General features: G+C 41.3%; 1 long non-coding RNA gene across 1 annotated transcript in view; it reads left to right on the top strand.

Moving 5' to 3' along the window:
- The window catches only part of LOC133407441 (uncharacterized), a 46,451-nt gene extending 26,908 nt beyond the window's left edge, over positions 1-19,543 (top strand). Inside the window, exons 2-3 of the long non-coding RNA XR_009769165.1 lie at positions 16,126-16,178; positions 19,392-19,543. This is a non-coding gene — a long non-coding RNA (uncharacterized LOC133407441). The remainder of the gene's footprint in view (positions 1-16,125; positions 16,179-19,391) is intronic.
- Positions 19,544-19,858: the final 315 nt, after the last annotated feature.

Here is a 19,858-nt window from a genome sequence, read left to right on the forward strand (position 1 = left end):
GTCGATGAGCACACATTTAACACACACACACGCAGCGTCTTTTCACAAATTTGACAAGCGGGCAAGAGTCCAATTTGAGAAACTTTTAATGATGTTTGCAGATATGGAAATTTAAACAGCCGACTCAGTGGAGAAGATTGAAAGCGTGCGTGTTAAAATGGTGCGGTATTAACTCACACGCGAGAGGGCCGAGAGGTTGACGTGCTTTTATTTCCAATATTTATTGCTGCGGGGGAAAATGTGTTACAATGTGACTGTTGTGTACGTGTTGCACTGTTTTGCATCCTTCTTTTCCTAAAACTGTTGCTGTTGTGGTTTCCTAAAAAGAAAAAAAAAAGATAATTTATGAAATAGTTTATTTTATTGTACACATGTTGCACTTGTCTGCATCCTCCTTTTAATAAAAACAAGACAAACTGTTGATGTTTTGGTTTCCCGAAAAGAAAAGATTTAAGATGCGATATGTTATCAGATAGTGTTATTTCATTTTGTTGTATTCATGATACAATTGTCTGCATTGTTTGTTTCCTCAAAAAAAGACGGTGTTGATGTTGCACTGTCCTAAAAAGAAATTATTTAAGTGATTAATTAAGTGTAATTTCCAAATAAGAAAATCCCTCATACTGACTCAGTCTCAACAAAATATTTATGGTTCAGACTTTTCATCCAGCTGGCATTGTTGCACATGTCTGCGTCGTTTGTTTCCTAAAAAGAAAACAAACTATGAATGTTGCATGTTTCTGAAAAAATAAAAGTTTAAAGCTGTCTAAACCGCACTGCCTCATACTAAGAGTCGTTTTAGACGTTTGGACTGCCTAATGTGGCAAAATAACACCCCACTTCATTTCCCTACCAAGCGCAGTAAAGTACTGTACCAGAAGCACATCCATCAGCTCTCTAAACGTGTCCTTGCCTTCTCCTGGACGACCCTCACGGATCTTCAAACGCATCTCCCCAACGTTTGATGTCAATGGCGGCGGGTGGCTGGGGGTTGCCGTTGTCTAATTGATTATGTGAGGCCCCGGTGGTTGTGGGAGGCGGGGCTTTCGACGTTGTAAATGAGGTGTTGTAAAGACTGCAACCTGGCTTCTCCCTCGGTTGTTTTTCCGCCATCGTGATGATTTTATAGCGGAGAAGATGTAGAAGCTGCGTTCAAAGAGGGGGTGGGGGGTGGAAGAGGTCATGGGAATGCTGCCTTGTTAAAGGAGATGATAGAAAGGTGCTGCTGACGCTTGGAAAGCCTCTTGGTAATTTTTTTCTCGGAAGAAAACAGCATGAATCCATGACTTGATAACGTTAGCCGTCACTGATAAGCACTAAGTGATCCCAGAGAACATTTCTTAAAGGATGCATCTTTTACCCGTGGCGGGCGATGCGTTGGATACCTGGACCGACATTCTTTAAAAATGCATTCGTTGGACCACAAACAGTCCTAATAGATACGAGTGGTGAGAATAAATTAAATCTCACGCCTGGAAATTCAATTGTTACGTATTGATTCCCACATTATTCCCCGGTTGATTGACAGCTGGAAATTGGTAACGTTAAGCATTTCATATGTTGGCGGGGCGCCGACATTTGTCTGCCCACCGCTGCTATGTCAATATTAGCGTAGCGTCGGCTGGATTCATATGAGGCGGCATTATACACCGCGCCGCGGTGTTTGTGCTGTGTTCCCCCTGTTTTTTTCCCGACATCATTTATGATATATTAAAAAAAAAGCAGCACCAGTAGCACCTCAGTGTGTTTAATGCCAATATGATTGTCTTCGTCTGGCGGGATCATGTATGGTTATAATCGGTGGCAGCTGAGTGCACATGTTGCTGGGGAAATATGTTTTCTGCATGCTTTGCCGCACAGTGCGCCTGAACCTGTGCAGCACTCTTTGAGACACATTTTAATTGCAAAAAACCTGCACATACCCTAATTTTTTTCTGAATCTAATGTTGAATGCTAACATGCTAACATATAGCACAATAGCAACCTGCTTGGGCCCATAATGTTGATTTTTAACATCTTGTTAGACAGGCGCTAATGTGCTATAACCTACTGACTGAGATTTAACACATGCTAACATGCTAACAGACAGTATTATGTACCATGGTAACAACCTGCTTGGACGTGAACTGTTGATTTGCGAACATCTCGTTGGACAGCTGCTAATGAGCTAAAGCATACTGAATGAGATTAACCAGATGCTAACATGCTAACAGTTGGTATGCTACCATACAGCATGCTAATAACCGGGCTGGAACTACTATGTGCGTTTGGGAACATCTCGTTAGACGGGTGCTAATCCATACTGATTGAGATTGATCAAATCCTAACCTGATGCTTATGCCTGTTGAATAAGATCACAATTTACTAACGGTGAGTTTGCTATTATATACTGTAGCAAGATAGCAACCTGATGGGTTGAACAGTGTCATGCTAACAAATGTTTATGCCTATTGGCTGAATGCTAACATGCTTAAGTAAATTTAGGTTGGGGGCTGAGTGCTAACATGCTATTAGCCTTAAGCCTACTGATTGAGGTTGAATGCGAGCATGCTAACTGTTGGTATACTAACATATAGCAAGCTAGCTGAAAGCAGAAAACACTACCCCAGACCAATAATAATTTTACATAATCGAATAGTCAGAATCACAATCATCTTTATTGGTAAAAAAAGGAATTTGTCTCCGGTAGCTGGAGCCACTCTAGTATGACAACAAACAGCCACGATGACAAAATATACATTTTGGACATAAAAACACAAGTACAGAGAGTCATCGAGCAATGAAAGACTTGGAAAATTGGACTTGGAAAATTGCTATCATGCTAACAGTTGGTATGCTAACATAATAGCAACCCCCGCAACTTGACTCGAGAATGCAGTACAACAAAAAGGATTTTATGTCATGCCATTTTGTCAGGTAACTATTGAGAATGAGAACTCATCAAATGCTAACATGCTAATTGCTAACATATAGCAAGATAGCAACCTGGGTACAGGGCTATGGCAAACCAATAATGAATGTCTCATCTTGATGTTTGGTGAGGTACTATTTCAAATTGATAAAAATACTAACATGTTAAGTATGCTAACATAGTACATGAGATCAACCTGGGTACTGAAAGAAATAAGGTAGATCGACGAAGATTCTACATCCCGTTTCGTCGGGTACTATTTTAAGTAGATTAAATGCTAACATGCTCGGTATGCTAACATCGAACAAGATAGCATCCTTACTTGTATTCTTATCCATTTGTGCTTTTCAAGATGACGCAATGTATTCAACGCAACCTACAACCTCCATGTTGTGCGTGTCTGTCTTTTTTGTGTATGTGTGAGAGTGTATATTTGGCATGTGCAAACACACACAACGCCCATTGTGCTTACCTTCTATCAGCTGCTTATTTTGTGCCGGACCAAACCCAAAGGCTAATGTTTAGATTTACTGCGTCCCATCCCTGATGTTGCACACACCGGCTCATATGGATCTCCACCGCTTGGGTCAACATTAGCTCGTGGGCGGCTAGTGGATCAATACTAAGTCTCTCTCTCTCTCTCTCGCTCTCTCTTTCTCTCTCTCTCTCTCTCTCTCTCTCTATGTCTATCTCTATCTATCTCTCTGCACTCACTTTTTATCACTAGTTGTGCTTGTGAAGAAGTCATTTCCCACCCTAAAAGACTGCATATAACAGGACAGCATACATGGACCTTTTATCCTAAAATGACGGCAACATTGGTGCTAACGTCAAGTTGGGTTTTGCGTTAGCACGTTGGTCGAGGTTTTTGGACTACACTGAAGGTGCGGCCCACGTCATCGTTGTTGTGTGGACACCCATTATGGTGGAGTGCCGAGCTGGAGGTTCCCTAAAATAGAGATAACGACGACACTGGTTAAAAGAGCTCAAAGTTTGTGACAGAAATGTCAAAAAATGTAAGAATATCCCCAGGTCTCCCCTACTGTCATTTTTAAAATGTATTTTTGAATTAAGTTTGTATTTAATTCTTGGCAGTTTTATTCATATAATGTCCTTTTTATTTCATAACAAAGCAGCGAATTGAAAAGTCCAATAATACCAAGTGATACAAAATGCACCATTATTAAAACGCCATTTAATAAATGAAAATGCCATAAAATAATTGAGAACGTCATGATTTAAATGAACGGGTTGAATATAATTAGCGACTATTATTTTTTACACTGTAGTTAGTGTAATTCATTGACAATTCAATGAGTCGTTTGACATTTTAACTAATCCATTCATATTAGATTATCAGACAAATTGTAATTGACAGTTACTTCCATGAAATAACTGTGATCAGCTCGTGGTCACCATGTTTGCAAGTTTGTGCTCAGCTTCCAAACAAAGTGATTAAAGTGTAATTCGTGTTAGAAGGACAGTTCCGGAGGCCAATGGAGATACATGTTAAAATGTGGCATTATTATTACATCAGTTGTTCGGCTACACGCTTAACCACGGTGACTCACTTTCACCAAAACGGCGGACTTAGGTTGATGATTTAGCTGCATCAAAGTTCCCAAAAAAATGATACATTTTGCTGCACATGGCAGAACGTGGAACGTGATGACGTCTTGTGTCTTATATGGCATGATTAAAAGGGGCTTTTATGGTTACAAATTGTTACAAATCATAAAAATGTGAGGCTGCAATTACTGACTCATCACGTTCTATCAAGCTATAAGCCACTCACAGTTTGAGTTCAAACAAATGTTGAAGTAGACAAGATATTTAACAAAATGACCAGAAGGGATGATGTGGCATTAAAGATTCACGCGCCTGCGGGACGTAGTAGATCCAAGGCCCGGTGTCCCAGAATAAGTCTGCAAATTCTAGAAGACCCTAAGTGGTGTGTGTGGTATGTGTAGGGGGGAAATGTACTTTTTGTAATCCCCGGATTAGCATAGCAACAGGCTAATGGCCAGGAATGGTGCTCGTTTCACCCGAGGCAACATGGTGGGTGGGGAGGCGGGGCAGTTGGTTGGAGAGGTTGGAGTGCTTTGGACCACCATCTGCTAAGGAGGTGGGAAACCACGCTAGGACGTGACTCGGTCCCTACTTAAGACAATGTTGTTAGCGGTTACGTCTAAAAAAAAAAATGCTACCTTTGTAGGTTGTTTATGTAATAATAAATAACAGTCTGAATGTTTTATTTTGAGGAAAACTAGTTCATCATCGTTTTGGGAAATGAATGATGCAGTCGTAACAGTGGCAACAGTCTGAATGAAACAATTACCTGTATGCTGTATAACAGTTTCAATCTCTTCTTTTTAAGAAAGTGTAATATCGACAGTTTGTCAAATGGTTACCGTTAAGCTTGTCCGCATCTTATGTTTAATAAAAGGTAGACAACCTGTTGATGTACTTTCCTAAAAAGAAAACATTCAAGCTGTTATACATTATGAAGTATTTGTAGAATGCGCATGGAAAGGAAAACACTTCAACGTCCTTAAAATCCAAAATACGAGGGTGATCATTCTGATATTTCAGGGGTTGAAGTGGGCATTCATAGAGATGTCCACATAAATTTTGGTGACGATTGTAGTTTTGAGACATTAAGCTACGTTAAGCTTTTTCTTAATAGTGAGCGTATAGAGGAGTCTCAAAAATGTTCAACTCCAGGAGATGTCACGGAGATGTCTCCGCAACCAGCAGAGACTTGAGTCAGCATCAGGTCGCCAACCAGTTTCCAGGCCAGTGAGATAGGGGTGTAATTGTTGGTGTTTATACAAATGGCAGTTTCTTCCCTGACTGTACCTGAACCAAACCCCGATCTTAAAACCAAGGCACCTACAGAACTGTGATTTGTGGAGTAACGTTACGCCGCTATTTTCATCCAATATATCGAGAATCGTATAATCGGTTGCATTGTGACGTTTAATTGTGACACTAATATTGTGTCATAGTGTCTATGTGCCAGTCCTGTGATTGACAGGTGATCAGTCCAAGTTGTTTCTATAAAATGGATGGTGAAAAATATGGGAATAGTTGAAATCCATGTTCTTCAGATATCATATTTCGTATTGCGAGGTGCAGAACTCCACTTCGGGGGCTTCTCGGGTTCCCTCAGTGGAATCGTCAACGTGGTTTGATCCCCAGTCACCACACGGATCATCTTTGTGTTCACGCAAAACCCAAAGAGGCAACGATTACAACCGTTAAAGCTGCGTGTTGGCAGCAGCAAGTGGAAAGCAGGCCTCATGCGAAGGCGAGAGCACGAACTACTGCTTCTTTGTTGGTTTCTCCTCTCAGATGTCATCCCAGACGCTCTCGCAGCATCCTGACCAGAGACAGAAGTTTGAGGCTGTACTTTAGCCGGCCGATTATTTATGTACCAGTCATGAGGGCCAAAACCTCCAGCGCAACTCAAGAGCCAGATGGAAGGCAGCGGAGAGAGCGTCACACTCCCATGATTCCTCACTCCCCAAGCACTTGTGAGCGCTCCGTGTTGTGCTAACATAAAGGCTTTGGTTTGTTTGTGTGGTAACGCTTTTGAAGGACCCCTGGAAAAATAGCAGCTTAAAACCAAAATGGACGGCATCCTGTTTCTTTTTAGGCATTGCTTCTTCAGACTTTTTTGTGGGTCAAGTCATGATAGGCACGTCTACCAAATTTCGTGTGGTGAAATGAAACTGGCTTCAGGGGCTGAACTTTTTCATTGGATAGCAATCAGACATCTCTTGGCCAAGTTTGTGTTTGGAAGATCCCTGGAAATAGCCTGAAACAGTCACTTCAGACCAAAATGGCTGACTTCCTGTGTCTTTTCTGGCTTAGCTTCCTGAGACTTTTTTGTGGGTCTACTGATGATAGACATGACGAGCCTATTTTATGTTGCTAAGTGAAACTGGCTACGGGAGCTGAAATGTTTTCATGTCGCACAAAATCACTACGGCACGTGCGTCTTTGAAGGACCCCTGCTCTGGATATGGCCCAAATTGGCCACTTCAAACAAAAATGGCTGACTTCCTGTGTCTTCTCTGGCATGACTCCCTGAGATGTTTTTGTAGGGCTACTTGCAATAGACATTCCTACAAAATTTCATGTGGCTAAGTGAAACTGGATTGAGGGGCAGAAATATTTTTTCATTTGATAGCATTGGACACAAAATCTGAATTAGCCTTTGGAGGAACCCTGGAAGTGGCCTACAAATGGAAGCTTCGAACCAAAATGGCAGATGTCCTGTGTCTTTTCCGGCATGGCTTCTTGAGACTTTTGTAGGTCTACTCATGATAGACATGCCCACCAAATTTCTTGTACTGTATCTGAAGTGAAACTGGCTTCAGGGACTGAATTTCCCCCCTCAAAAATCCAAGCGGCGGTGGTTGTGCGATTTGCATGATAAAAACATTTTGAAAATCAAACGTGAGATGGCAACTCATCCGTGGTATCAGACTACGGCTGCATTTCACAGGAAACGCGCGTCGTTCCGCGGGAATCCATAAACGGCGTATTCCGATTGACAAAAGAGATCTCAAGCAGCATTGCGTTACCCTGGCAGCTTATCCCGTTTCAGCCTGCCGGAAAATACACCATCGCTGACAGAGAGCCTAATCCAGTGATTGGTTTTACCTTATCGCGCAATTTAAGGAGTGTACACTTCTAAGCTGGGCGGATTGAACCCCTGTTCGATACAGGTTTGCAAAACTGAATCTGTTGAGCCGCCAAGATTTGATATGGGTATTTAAAGCTCTGCGCGGCATTAACTGCGGAGCACAACAAATAGCCTGCCTTTTAACTGGGCCAGGGAATACCAGGGCGAGTTGGGATGCAAATTGAAATGATCCGAGGGTGTAACGGAGGAGGCGGAGGGTGAGATTTGGATGACGAGGAGGCTGACTCAGACTACGTTGACACGTACACAAGTTTGCAAAAGCTCATTTTTTTTCAGTACTCTTACGTTGAAAACCTTTGTTTTAAATCTCATCCCACGTAAAAAAAAGGTGTTGTTTAATGCGTAGGTGTCAAGCACATATTAAACAAACATATTAACCAGGGTTCAATCCCCGGCCCCGCCTGTGTGGAGTTTGCATGTTCTCCCCGTGCCTGCGTGGGTTTTCTCCGGGCACTCCGGTTTCCTCCCACATCCCAAAAACATGCATTAATTGGAGACTCTAAATTGCCCGTAGGTGTGAATGTGAGTCCGAATGGTTGTTTGTTTGTATGTTCCCTGCGATTGGCTGGCAACCTGTTCAGGGTGTACCCCGCCTCCTGCCCAATGATAGGTCACTAGGGTCGCGGGCGTGCTGGAACCTATCCCAGCTATCATCGGGCAGGAGGCGGGGTACACCCTGAACAGGTTGCCAGCAAATCGCAGGGCACATACAAACCAACAACCATTCGCACTCACATTCACACCTACAATTTAGAGTTGTCAATTAACCTACCATGCATGTTTTTGGGATGTGGGAGGAAACCGTAGTCACGGGGAGAACATGTAAAGTCCACAATCTGAGATCCACTTTAACATTTCAAATCAAAGCTGGCATTCAGTGTAGTTAAGGGCAGTCACTTCACACTTCACAGTCGAGCGGATCAGGCTTTGAAGAGAGCTTGGTCTTGGCCCTGACAATGCAATGGTGTGTAATCCACACATAGCAGGTAAGGAAATGCTTAGATTTCACTGTTGTCTTCATCCACGATTTGCAGCGAGCAGAAGAGGAAAAACGGGAAACTCGCACTTAGTTGATGTTGTAGAATCCCAGAGACCGGGAAACAGACTGAGCAGGGCTCGTGGTCGAAACAGAAAGCTGGTTGAACAGCCACAGGAACAGGCAACCTTGAGCTGGCAGAATTCCCTGATGTGGATCAAAGTCAGAAGGGTGGCCAACCAGCCAACAGGAACAGACAAACTTGAGAACTGCCGGTCGTGGACGGGAAGAGTTCACGGGGTTGCGTTCTCGCGTCTTGCTTGGAATATCGTGCGACACTCTGCTACCGATTGCATCATCAACCAGGAACTGATTCTGGCTAGTAGCGCCTGATTGGGTGGCCAGTAGAACGTGATTTGCTGACAGATTGGCTAATGTGACAGGAAAAAAATGGCACACTGTAACAGGAGCAGTCAATGGCAAAAAGAATATGCTTTAGAACTGATATAAATATAAGAACATGTTAGCTCCGGTTGCATGAAATCCTTCAGCAAGTGCAATAAATGCGTCAGCACTGAGACCTACATAAGAGGCCATATTTACTTCCATAAACACACTGCGGCACATGACGTCGTATTTTGTGTGCATTACATTACAAGTCACATTTGTTTTTTCTAATGTGAACGACGAGATAAAAAGATCGGATTTAACAAAAAATCCGAACTGCATATCATAGCAGGACATGACAAATAGTCAAAGACACAAATACATGAGGCCACAACTAACAACTTCCGATGTCACTTACTCGGCCTTAAAAGCACACATCCAACACATAAATACTACAGTACGTACATTAAATTAGACTTCATGAAGCCAGTTTATTTATTTCCATTTTTTATATTTCATTGTATTGTGTTTTTATATAATACAGTGCTATTTTTTATTACAAATGAGGATCAAATGAAATGGTTCCGTTTTGGGGGGATTGGAACGGATTAATGGCATTTTAATTCATTTCATGGGGAAAATTGATTTGATAAATGAATAAATTGGGCCAGGAACTTGGTCATGAAAACGAATTCAACTTGTAAGTCAAGGTACCACAGTATTGTATGTATATGATTTCTTATATAACGAAAGTTTAAATGCCAATGATGTCATCATGTGTGCTAATTTAGCGCTGTAGCTGCTAATCAGCAGGCGGACTTAACGAGAACGTGTAACCTGTGCGCTTTTCATCACTGTAATTAAAAAGGAATAAATGAACACTGGACATGAGAAAGAAAGAAGAACGCTCGTTAATCAAGTGTGGAATGATCCTCCCGAGCAGCCATTTTAATTGCCTTGCTTTTCTCTCCGGCCCGGGCAATAATTCGGTTTTTGGTGCAGGCGGGGGCGGACGGCAGGGCTGCAGTGGCTGGTGACTCACGGCGGCGAGTCGATGTGAAGACTATAAAGAAAGCAGCTCGCCTCTCTCGTGGGGTGTGGTGAGCTTTGAAGGGCTTTTGGCGTACAACTTTAAAGAGAGCGACTTTTAAATCCGAGGATATACTGTTAAAGCTCACGGGAGGCTTATTGTTTTCAAGGCTTCCACGTATAAGCGCAGTTAACCCTGCCCATGCCGACGAAGCTCGCAGCGTGCTCATTAGAGAGCCGTCATCATCGGCCGGGGCAGCTGCGTTGCATTCGCTGACTGCGTGATGCCTTTACTGACATATTCCTCTGCTGTATTTGACTTATTTGTTTCACTTTATAGCTCTTAACCCACTTTGCTAGTTGCCATATTTCCTCAAATCGTGTTCGCTTTTTTACATTGAAGTAAACCACACATTTACTTGCCTTTATTTGGCCAAATCCTTGCATGCGTGTGGTTGAAGCTAGAGACGCTCTGGCCCGAATTGTTATTGTCTATCAATAATGCAGTTGGAGAGGCCACTATTTGCAGTAGATAAACAATGCTGTTAAAAAGTCTTCATCTCCCACTATGCGTATGAAAATTGTCATTTCATTGTCAGGGCAGTGAATCGATCGCAACTGGACTGTTCCGGTTGTCTTAGAAGACGTTTCACCTCTCATCCGAGCAGGCTTCATCAGTTCATGTGACGAGGTTCAGTTCGGACTCACGAGCCTGAGTTGATGCGGAGGAACTCAACTTGGAGCATAAATAGTTGAGCAGTTGGATCGCAGAACGGTGGTGAGAGGAAGACCAAAGAGAAGGTTGATGGATAGAGAGGGAAGACACGAGGACAATTCAAAAGACAGGCGTGCATGGAAAAGGATAACGGGAGAAGCCGAAAGGAAAAGATGAAGGTGATGATGATAATGATGATGAGGATGATGATGATGAAACCCCTAAATTCCTTGCAATTGTACATTGAAAAACGTTGGACTATTTGCTCACGGAGTTGTTCAAAAAGTGGTGAACCTCGCACCCATTTTTGCTTGAGAACAACTGAGCCTTTCGGGGATGCTCCTTTTATACCCAGGCATGACACTCACCTGTTTCCAATTAACCTGGTCACCTGCGGAATGTTCCAAACAGGTGTTTTTTTTTTTTTTTTAGCATTCTTCAACTTTCCAAGTCTTCTGTTGCCCCTGTCCCAGCTTTCTTTGGAACGTGTTGCAGCCATCAAATTCAATATGCGAGAATATTCGCCAAAAAAAACAAAAAAACAACCAATAACGTCCATCAGTTTGAACATCTTGTCTTTGTAGTGGATTGAATTTAATATTGGTTAAAAAACATTTGCAAATCATTGTATTCTGTTTTGATATACATTTTATACAACGTCACAACTTTGTTGGAATTGGGGTCTATACTACAAAAGTGTAAAAAGAGTGGCCTTCATTGTGGGCTCAACATCCGCTTACACAAACGCCTCAAATAGAAGAAGACTTTTGCAACATGACTAATGTGAAAATCTCACTTGAAACGACAAAGCTCAAGACGACTATACTCTATATATACTGTACTGTACTGTTTTATACCGTATACAGTGGTCTCAATTAACCCACAAATAAACACCTCAGGTCAAATGACCTAGGTGATTGAAACAACAGATCTAGTGGTCCACTAAGACTTGTGCACAGTACCGTATGTAGAGTGTACGGAAAATCGTGGCGTCAATTAATCGCGGCTGTCGTCCACTTAAAAAAAATAAAAAAAACACCTCACCTCATATAAATGCCTTCTTTTCCCCCCTCTTCTATTTCATTTTATTGTAGCGTTGCTTAAACGGCACATCTATTGGGGCACAGTACTGTCCAGATATGATTGCGTGTCCGCCAACATGATGTCATCATGCGCTTTCTACTGAATTGTGCGTAAAGAAGATAGTCTGAAATGTCTTTTTAGTTTTTCTCCCACTTCTTCTTCATCCAATTTCATTAAAAAGGGATCAGCAGTAACAAGCGTGCACAAACCTATATTTGAGTCGTTTTTTTTTAGCATATCCACAAAACGTTAACAAGCACAGATGTGACTCATTTCCTCGCCTTCTTTTCATTCACATTGAAATAATCAAATAACCCCATCAGCATTATTCCATTAGCACGTGCAAAACTCTTAACGGTGCCCTCAGTTGACACGTCTCTCCGTTACTTCCGTCTCATTTTTTTTTTATTCTTTACGTTTGAGCTTGTGGCGTGTATGATTGCATCGTCACGAATCGACCTCACCATTGATCCGTTCGACTGGAGCCGGCTTGAAATTGAGTTGAACTGGCGTAGTGGTGTCTTTGCTTTTAGTTCACGCGCCGCTCTGCCGCCGTGTCTGTGTGGACTACACGAGACTAGCACACAAGGGTATGATACAGTAGCAGACGATCGTCTTTGAGCATCTACTGTCGCTAAATAGGGCAAACTAAATAATATTACCAACCACAGTAGAGTAATTCACATTTTGGGCTCATTTTGTGAGACTTTTCCAGTTGGAGTTCGTCAAAGTACGAGCAACGAAATGGCTGCTTCTAACCAAAACACGGAGTTCCTCAGACTTTTTCATGTCTGCAAAATTTGGTCTTGCTGAGTGAAACTGCTCTCATGGCCGACTGTTCTTTTATATATAACTTTCCAAAATCTTTTGAGAAAATGATCAGATTTGGACTTATTTGAGTTCTGGAACATTTTCACTCAAAATGGCTGACTTCCTGTTCAATTTTGGACATGGGTCGTTGAGATATTTTCGCACATTCTGTTATGATAGACATGACTGCCCAATTTTTTTTTTTTTTTTTTTTTTTGATTGGTGAAATTTGTGGGGCTCTTTTTTTTGTCTTGTAGTCTGATCAAATTTGTCTTGTAGTCTGATCGGGCATTAGGTGTTGTCTGTCGCACACCGCGGATGTGTTTTTTTTTTTTTTTAAATAACTTTATTGGTCGTCAGATATTTACAGTACTATGTCAAAAGACACGTGACAAGGCTAAAAATAAACTAGCTTTTGGATTCAAATATACTGTACACGACGGTGACGTGGGGTAAATGTCTTTTGCGGAAATGGTCATTCATTCATCGAGTTCCGAATTGGGCGAATTTCCTCATAGGAGTCACTAACGTCTGAGATCTTGAATTCACTCAAAATGGACGACTTCCTGTTCAATTCCAGGCAAAGGTCCTTGAGACTTTTTCGTGCGTCTTGTTACAATAGGCATGTTCCCCCAATTTCGTGTCGATCAGTGAAACTGGTATCGGGGGCTGAATTTTTTTCTAACATTCCATTGGGCACTACAGTGTTCAGGACCCCTACAAATATATATATATATATATATATATATATATATATATATATATATATATATATTTTTTTTTTTTTTTATATCAGGAATAAAAACACCTTAGACCACTTTTTGATGAATTAGCCCAAGAAATCTCGCATTTAATTGATCCAAATATGGCCTCACTATTTGTCAAGAAGGACAAGATACCCACAATGCAACGTCTCGGTGCTGCTGTCTTGCATTTCAAATGCATTTCCATTGCCATGCACAGTGCAGCCATACAGTACCGTACTGCATGGGACTAATGCCGCATTAAACGCGACCCTCGCGCTTCATTTAATATGCCGCTACTTGCTTGGTCTTTGTGTCTAATAGACTCCCCATTCTAATCTGTGCGCCGTGTTTCCATTAAGCGCTAATGCGGCGAGAGCCACTCGGCGAGCTCCGAGGTTAAGGACCTTTATCTGAGGCGTGGCTGCTCTTTTGTTGAGCGGCGTTGCACGCCGGGGGCCCGACCGGCTGCCTTCGTGTTCACCGCCAATAATGGAATGATGAATTGTAAAAAAAAAAGAAAAAAAAAGAAAAAGAGAGTTCTCAGTGTATGAGTTCTGATCAGTGGCGGGCCGGCTGCGCGTTTGGTACCTGCTGGGCCTTCTGTGGTCTTCGTCGTTTGTCTTCATGATCATATTCTACTGCCCCCCGGTGGCCAAGTCGCACATACCAGATGGAGTCGCAATTAATTAATCATGACTAATGCTTTACATTGGCCGCATTACACTGACACGGACAAAAATAATAATAATAACAATAAATAGCATGCTTATGTGGTACAGGAAGTAAGGCGGTCAAGAGAAACGCTACGAAATGAAAAGAATAGACTGTTGGGGCAAAAAAATGAATGCATGGATCTCATCCACTTCTTCATCTAAATCAGGGGTGTCAAACTCATTTTTGTCGCGGCCACATCGCAGTTATGGTTCCGCCCATATGATTGCCTCATATTATTATGGATGATTACTTTTGAAATCAGAAGCCAGTAAAAACAGTTTGTTCAACTACAGTATGAATCCATTTTATTTTAAAAGGGGGGTTGGTAACAAAAAATGCTTGCAATATTTTTAAAAGTGAAGCCAATTTGCAATTTTGGTATATTAGCAAGAAACACAAAGTCGCTGCTCTCTCTCGCGGGCCACATAAAATGACATGGCGGGCCGGATCTGGCCCCCGGGCCACCAGTTCGACACCGACGATCTAAATGCAAGCAATTGCTCAACTCAATCCAGCATGCAGAAGAAGCTTCCTTTGGATGAGCGACGGTTCTCCCGCATTGCACGAGACATTCTTTCTTTGCGCACAAAATATTGGCCAGTCCGTCCATGCGTGCGCTTCGCTCGCTGCCACGGCACGTTCGCCTTCAGAGGCCTCGACACTTCTGGCGCGCGCGCAAGACGGATGGCGTCGACGGGTGTTTAAAAGAAGAAGAAAAAAAAGAAAAGACACAAAAAAAAAAGAAGATGAAGTAAGCAAAGACAATAATGTCCTGCTGCAAATTTATGGAGCTGGACGTGCAAGCGCAGCCGCCGCAGAGCCGCACGCAGAGGACGAGGAGAGGCGTCAGTTCTTGGTCTTCTTCTTCTCCAGTTCTTCTTTAGGGCTGCAATCAAATACATCTCAATTAGAGCTCCCTCGGCCCCTCCTCCCCTCGTCGCAATAATTCCCACTTTAATTTGACGGGCTCGAGACATGCAGGAGCCTTTTATGAGAAGCTCCGCGAGATGTCAGCTCCCCAGTGGACAATCATCCACTCGGCTGGGCTTCTTTTCCCGTGCCATAACAAATATGTATGTTTTTTTTTTGGGTGTGTGTGTGGTTTTTTTCCCTTCTTCTTTGTTGTCATTTCTGCTGATGTTATATGTATTCTTATTAGTAGTAGTTTTATTTTATTTATTTATTAGTAGTCATTTTTACCAACGCTATTAATTTCGAAAATTGTCATTGATAATCTCAGTTTTTATTCCTATTTATTTCCTTCTTAATGTTACAAATGCATGTATTTGATGATCTTTACATATTTTTATTTGTATTAAAATTCATTTCGTAAATATGTGTGCATCGTGTGTTACGTCTATTTGATTAGAATTTTGTAATTATTCTGTGAATTATATTTCCATGTTAATTTTTCAAACGTATTTTGTTTATTATCATGAATTAGAATTTGTATCTAATTTTACGATTCACATCCATTTTTGTTAATCACGTTATATTAGTGTTTATCGTATACATTTTTAAATCCATGTATCCTTCACTAATATACACATTTTATGATTTGGATTTATTTGTATTATTTTCATTTGTTTTGTTAATCTTTAAAATATATTTTTCTCTTGAGTTTTTATTCATCTTGCAAATGTTTTTACTCTTATTATTTGTATGTATATTTCCGTATGTGTATTTTGTTGTTCTTCATTTCGTCTGAATCATTTGTATTTTGAATCCACCTATAGTACTCTTATGAGTATTTCAGGTATTAATTGTGTAACTGTAGTCGTTTTATTGTTTGTATTTGCGAATCCACCTGTGCTTGCATTTATTTATTTTTTTTGCACAATTTTTAAAATGTATTTTCGCATGTTAGCGTGAAGAGGATATTTTTTTTCATTTGACCCTATGTACACTTTTTTTCATACCGTATTTAATAATTAATTTCAACACGTTTGAGGAGATTCTCGTGGATTGATTTGAGTGAAAATAATAATTGAGCATGCAATTTATAGTGTTTCGTTTGTGCTTGTCATCTCGTTTTGCTAGGCCATGCAGTTCCCTCTAAAGCAGGCGTCACGCGCCATCTACCGGCAAGTGAGGTAACTACACCACCACTTCTTCCCCACATCAGCATGCTTGCACATTCCCACACAACCTCAAATACTCCAGATGTGCTTTTGCCAAATAATAATAAAAAAGATAATGATACGTGGTAAATATAATCTGAATAATGATTATGTGTTTGTATTGAATGATCATAATAATGATGACGATGGGCTGAAATTGCTGCATGGAATCTTTCGTCCTGGCAGAGAGCCAGGAGGCCTTTGTGAGAATTTTCAAAAGCTTGGAAGCAAATAGTCCAAAAGCAGCTGAGCTTCATAACCCATGTGACCAGTGTGATCACATGACCCCGCCCCCCTGGCCCCGTCCCCCTCAGTCCAAAAAGATGGCTCCCCATCTGTCTCACAATCATACCAATTCAAGTTCTCAAGATTGATTATTATTTTAGAATTTGGGTGAAAGTTTTTTTTTTTCATTGATAGTAATTAACAGTCTTGGATTGCAATTTATAATAATACCATTCTTCCAGCATCAAGTCCTTATAGATTGGTCATTAAAGTTCTGAGATTAATGATTAAATGATTATAATGATTGAAGTTCAGACCTTGATCAAAATTTGAATTCAGATTGATATTGGAGTATTTTACGATTAGCCTGTTAATAAAGTGGAAAGGGAAGCTCTTAGATTGGTAATGATAATAATTCAAGTTGTCCCCTTGATAATACTACTCATGAATAAAATGAAAGTCCTCAGACTGACAATAATAATAATTAATTTTGACACTTGAGTAGTCCGTCCGTAAGTCCATTGAGAAAGCGGACATAAAGTTGTTGGATTGGTAAGGATAACAATTCAAGTTGTTAGATTGAAAATAATCATAAAAGTCAAGAGACTGGTAATCATAGTCATGGAAGTTCACATTAAAATGACAAGTCCCTTTGTAAAATAGAGAAAATCATACAAAGTCAACAAAGCTGTTGTACTGGAAATCATAATAATTCAAGTCGAAAGATTGGAGATCGTATTAATGGAGGTTCACATTAAAATGGTCAACTCTCGAGAAAATCATTGAAAGCAATAAACGTCGTGGTATTGGAAATGATAATAATTAAAGCTGGCATTAAAATGACAAGTCCTACTGTAAACTCTAGATAAAGGTCCAGGCTTAGTGAAAAACAAGGTGGTCCTCAGGTGGGCGTCAAACCCTCCAACACCGGTGTTGGCCGACTTAAGCGCTAGGCCACTTAACTACCTCTAAGCTTTGCTAGTGATCATCTCATTTATCTGGGATTATTGCACTGAATTTACTCTTTGGTCTCCTTCCAGGCCCAAAATGTCAAGTCCAAAGCGGCGTGTGTGCACTAGCTTTGCGGCGTAAGACCTCGGCAGATCCGCCGCAAAGCCGCTCGCAGTTGATCTTTGGGATGGAGCGTGAAATAAATAAATCCTCTTTAGCAGATCAATATTCATCCTGTTTAATGCGCCGGGCCAAAACCGGCGGATCGGAGGCCGGCCGTAGCGACGGGAGCTGACGTACAGATAATCGTTGAAGAAGGAGCATCGATGGCGTCCGGCAGACACGCTAACGCCGTTAGCACGTTAGCCGAAGGGGGCCAGCGTCTCGTTGTTATGCCAGCTCCCTCTGCTCTGCTTCTGCGTCGCGTGAGCAAGAATTGTCGCGATTGGTTTGGCGTGTTACGATACGATGCCAGTTCAAAACGCTCTTTCAAAATATATGTTCGAACGGGAAAAGAGCAAGCCCAGCGAAAGACTTGAAAAATGTTGACTTGGCTCAGTTGTACCCGCAATGTTGCAGAGGGTGAACGGACCATGTCAAATCAAAAATAGTTGAAGTAGTGGAAAGTAAAAAAAAAAAAAAAAAAAAAAAAGAAATCAAGGTCAAGGCCAGCACAAGATTCCTAACATATCATCACGGGTCAGTTTGACCCACAACATAAATACATGCCTTTTGCAACCAATATTAATTTTGACATCATTTTGTATTTCCTTGTGAATTAGAAAGTATAATGCACTACCGCAAATTATAACCATTTAATATGGGTCAAATTGACCCGCAACATAACAGAATTACCCTACCTGTTATGTTGTCGGTCAAATTAAGCCATGTTTGAAAATGTTATAGCTTGTGCTGGTGTTGTTGTTGTTGTTTTTTAATCTTCTTATCATTATTTTAAAATTTACATATCATATTAACCCTGCTGCTATTTTTTTCACCATGCCATATTAACCCTGTTGTTAGGTATCGGGCCAAATTGACCCATGTTAATATTTTCTGAATCCTTTGCTGGTCTTGTTCTTTTCTTGTTTTTTTTTTTTTAGGATTAATATATATATATATATATATATATATATATATATATTAAACATGCTTTATTATTAAACCTGTCATTAGGTAGCGGGTCAAATTGACCCAGGTTCATATTTTCCAAATCTGCTCCTGGCCTCGTTCTTTTATTCTTCTTGGATGCATGTACTATGGATACATGCACCAATGCTCCATCCGTACTTTTTGAGGCTTAACGTCATAATTTGACATGATACAATGACATTAAAGTCGACCATTTTGATATTTTGCTGATTTTTGGAGCAGTGGTTTGCGGATTACGAACAAAGGGAACTTGAAACCAGAGATGTGAAGCTGGTGCATAGCAAAGGAGAGATGGCGGTGGGTGCGGGTGTCGGAGGGGGCGCTTGACAAAAGGGGTTGTACTCACTCACTCGGAGGATTTCAGGGGGCTCAAGCAGCTGAAGAGGCTGCGAGAGTAAAAGGAAGAAGGGGGGGGGGGGGGAGATATTTGGCGTTTCTGACTTCTCCTGAGCAAACAACCCCTGCGGGGATCTTTGAGAGCCATTAAAATAAACAAAACCGACAAAAAAAAGAAAAAGGGGGACGGGGGGTGCATTGTGGACAAGAAGCGTGGCCTCAGGGTTGGAAGGCAACTCAGGGAAAGAAATATCATCTTTCAAACAACACATTATTACTGTGATGATAATGGTTGTTGTTGTGGTGTATGCCTGTGTGGGCCCCCAAAATGGCTCCTTAGGATGGTCCTGAGTCCTGACCCAGTCTTGATGGCTTCGTTTATGTTCCTCAATGCAGTTTCCTTAAGTAGCCACCAGAGGGTGGCCACCACCCTAAGAAGAATTACTTTGGGTCCTTAAAAAAAAAAAAAAAAAACTTATTAGAATTGTCATTTTCTGTATCCCCCTCCAACATTTTCTTCAGGTGTGTCAACCCGTGGTGTGAATTCAGGAATTTAGAGTTCACGAGGTGCACAATTAAGGCCGATTGGCCCAATTACCGTCAAAGGAGGCGAGCCTAAACACAAACAAAGAGACAAGAAAATGGATTCGAATGGATTCGAATGGATTTAGAGGGCCTGAGAGTTGGGATGTGAGTATTAGTGACACACACACACAGACAAACGGCGAGATGCTCTCTGTTCAACTGCATTACTTGCAATAATTATCAGCACTGCTGCGTTTGTGAAGGAATGTGTTCGGTAGTTGATGGTGGATGTAAAAGTACAAAGATGGAAAAATTGGGGTTTATAAAAAGTAGTGCACAGGTCAGCTGCGATGTGTCTGCCAGACCACTAGAGACTGAACTGCGTCCATATAAGACCACAAAAATGTGAATTACACCCCCCCCCCCTCAAAAAAAATAAATAAACATAATAAACATAAAGTAAT

Source organism: Phycodurus eques, chromosome 9, assembly GCF_024500275.1.
Source record: "Phycodurus eques isolate BA_2022a chromosome 9, UOR_Pequ_1.1, whole genome shotgun sequence".
NCBI classification, from domain to species: Eukaryota; Metazoa; Chordata; class Actinopteri; order Syngnathiformes; family Syngnathidae; genus Phycodurus; species Phycodurus eques.